We start from the raw sequence: 3603 nt of genomic DNA, 5'->3' as shown, positions 1-3603 counted from the left end.
ATTCTTTTCTGAAACTGCAAAATAGCACCAGGGGACGTTTGTGCCAGAACACGCCTCCTCCTTTCGCCGAACCGCCTCTTGGGGCGCAAGATCATTCCCTAATTTACAGGCGCGTGGCGGTGGAGGGAAAAGAACGCTCTGCGCCAGTTGCAAACTAGCAACGACACATGTGTCAGTGTAGAAAGTCAATTGCGCTGGATGCAAGAGAGGGCCCAATATGTTTATTCCTCACTCTGATGGAACACGATTATTCAGTCCAGTTTGCCGCGACTTCTGTTGCCGAAGCTTTCCATGTAAAGCGCAAACTTACGGATGAATCAAACGACACAAAAAGATTATCTGACAAGGGGAGAGAAGCTTAATGTAAAGCAACCTTTTTACTTTACAAATATTTTTTGAAACCAACTATTTCACAACCAGGTAGGAAACCCTCACAGCGGTTAATGTTAGCAAAGTTTTTGTGGCACAGGCTTTGTTAGGAGGTCAGGGACTGGGTGGAGTGGCAGAGGGCGAAGGTCCTTCGACACATCAAGGCGCCATTGGCGCTATTTGAGGTGCCGGAGCGGCGGTTTGATCACATACACGTGGACCCATTGGATCCACTTTCCCCCTCCCGTGGTTTCACCTATCTCCTCACAACGGGACCACCAGCAAGGCCGCCTTAATGCACGGGCTTGCTGAAGCCCCAGGGCCTAAGACGATCAGGGGCCTATCACGAGCTGCAGTATTTAATTTATTTGTATTTTTATTTATTTTTTAATACTGGCTCATGATAGGCCCCCTGATCGGCATAGGCCCAAAACAATGTGAATTTTTGTTTGGGGCCTACAAAGATTAGAGGCCTATCATGAGCTGCAGCATTTAATATATCAACCCAGTCTCATCAAAATATGTGACACTGTCACGCCACGTCATTTAATCAATTCATTCATGATCTGGGACACATAACTTATTTTTTTTTGTGCCAAAAGCACAAATTTCAAACTCATTCTAAAAAGAAGAGATGAAGCAGCTACCTTTTTTTCCGTCACGGTTTGCGCACCTGCATTAAATATACCCTTGAATTGTCACAATTTCTCAGAATCAAAGGTGAAAGCAGAAACGGGTGACCAAAAGCTGTCACATTGTTAGAAATTTGTGCTTTTGGCACGAAAAAATTTAAATTACTTGTCCCAGATCACGAATGAATAGATTAAATGACGTGACAGTGTCACGTATTATTTTTTATACTGGCTCATGATATGCCCCCCAATCGGTGTAGGCCCAAAACAATGTGATTATTGTTTGGGGCCTATAAAGATCAGAGGCCTATCATGAGCCAAGAACATAAAATAAAAAATTGCGTTGCTTTGTAATTTGTCGAATTCTCTGTCCATCACTTGATATGATTTTTTGTGGCTTCTGAATGGCCCAATTTACCAGTGATGATCACAAAATGTAGAAGAATGTTTTGGCTTGTGATTCAAATCGATTGAAATGAGAGGCGTGAAGGTTGTTATGGCTAGTTGACAAAATGTCGGAAAAGAAAAAGTTTGAGAGTGGCGCGCAAAAACGCAGACTGCAAAGGGAGAAGGAGATACGGGATAGAGAATTACAGAAAAAGATCCCGAAGCTGAATGGATTTTTTTAAACCTTCAAATGAAGAAGGCAAGTTGTTAAGATATGTCCTCAGTTGTATGTGATGTGGTTTTACATTGATATGTACTGATGTACTGTGTATATGCTTGTGCCACGGGGAGGCGCTATGGCGCAGCATCTGCCTCATTAGTTTATTGTTTCGGCTGAGATGCCGTAGTAGAACGCGGGAAAATAGCAGCGTGACCGTGAGAATGATGTGTCCGCTGCAGTTACTAAATAAATATGCCGAAGGCTAAAGAAGACTCAACATCTTTTCTTCCGAATGCAACGTTAGCTGCAACAGTACAGTAACACAACTCAACACAAGTCAACATCAACGAGTGGCAGCGGTGCGGCGGTAGCCAGCGGCGATGCCGGTGACCGAGCCCAGCTAAGGCCAAAGAGGGAGCTCTTACTTGTTATTATGCTGTTATTAGGCGTGTTTGTGTTTCTGCAGACCACGTCAGGTCACGTTTTCTTTTGGTAACATGGAGTTAAATCAAACTTTCATAGAACATGGTTTTATAATCACCTTGTCTATCCTTAAATTATTTGGTCATCTATAATCTACTAAAATATATATTGTGATGTTATGTGGCTCAGAGAGGGTCACTAATACGTTTTGCACTCTAGACACATGGCACTTACACATTTTCAGTGTAAGACCCCCTCTCAGGGGGCCTATGAAACCTCTCAGCCCCAGGGCCCAATGGCAGGTTAAGGCAGGCCTGACCACCAGGTGCCATAGGCCTTGACTTGACTTTCACACCGACATTATCTATTTGTTTAACTCTGCACTTTAATTGTTTCTAACTATTTAATTTTTTTTAAATGGTGTGCATGTTTACATTGTTTACTCCAATAAGGCATTCAACTTTTGAACTCTGTTCAAATCTTTTCAATTGATTTAGGCTATTCAACATTCCTTTACGTCTAAAACTGTTGCTTTATCAAAAAATATTTTGAACCTCATTTTGCACTACAGCACTCGATTTTCTGCTGGAAACGCATTTTGTAGTTAATATTGTATTTCAATGTTCTACCCATAATGCATGGCAGAATATAAGGAAAAATGATCAGTAATAGTAAGTTACTGTAGAATTATATGGCATAAATTACAGCCATTTGTTACAAAACATATAACATAGGCTTACATTTCTGTACTTGCTTATGGACTGAGTAGTTTACACTAATAGGGTGTAAAACATACGCCAATGAGCCTTGTAGGTTAATAATTAAGATGATGGCAACTTGCCGAATTCCCGTGTTACTGGAGCCCTTGAACATAGGACAGGTAATTAACCTATCCGGCCGCTGAAATGTGACGGCCCGACTGGGCTCCCGGGAGAGAAAAAAACTTCACAGCTAGCAGAGCAATTATTCCTTTTTCCCATCCTCCCTAAAAGCTGTGTGAAAGTATGTGCTTCATGTAACACAACCATATATTGCTCTAATATTTAGCTCTTGGATTTTTTTTGCATCTGACAGGATTTGAAACACGCTTGATGTCAAATAATGTCAGCATAACTTAAATATGAGGTTGAAGCTCCTATACGTTGGTCATTTCGTATATATTATTCAGTATACAGAACAAAAGCCAATGTTGGAGAACTCCCCCAACCACTACACACCAACCTCAGGGCATCAGTAAAAAAAATAAAAAATAAGATGTAGGCCAACAATAAATTATATACATGAATATCTGTATAAGTGTGTAAGGGAAAATTTAGAACGGCTAATTCGATCTTCTAGAAAGTGAGGAGTGTTGTGAACAAACTATCCATCTGGTTGGATCAGGGAAATAACGGCTTGGTCTTTGGGTGCAAATGCAAGGGCAACTTCAACAATATGTATCTCAGTCTCATGTGATGGTTAAACAATGTTTACTAATATCAACACAGTATCATATAGATTGATTTTGTTTCACTATATTCCAACATTTATTATGCCATAATTGTATCATTGTGCAACACTCCTAATTTATTT

Source organism: Pollachius pollachius (genome assembly GCF_949987615.1).
Source record: "Pollachius pollachius genome assembly, chromosome: 6".
In the NCBI taxonomy this organism is placed as follows: domain Eukaryota; kingdom Metazoa; phylum Chordata; class Actinopteri; order Gadiformes; family Gadidae; genus Pollachius; species Pollachius pollachius.
This window is presented reverse-complemented; position numbering follows the sequence as displayed.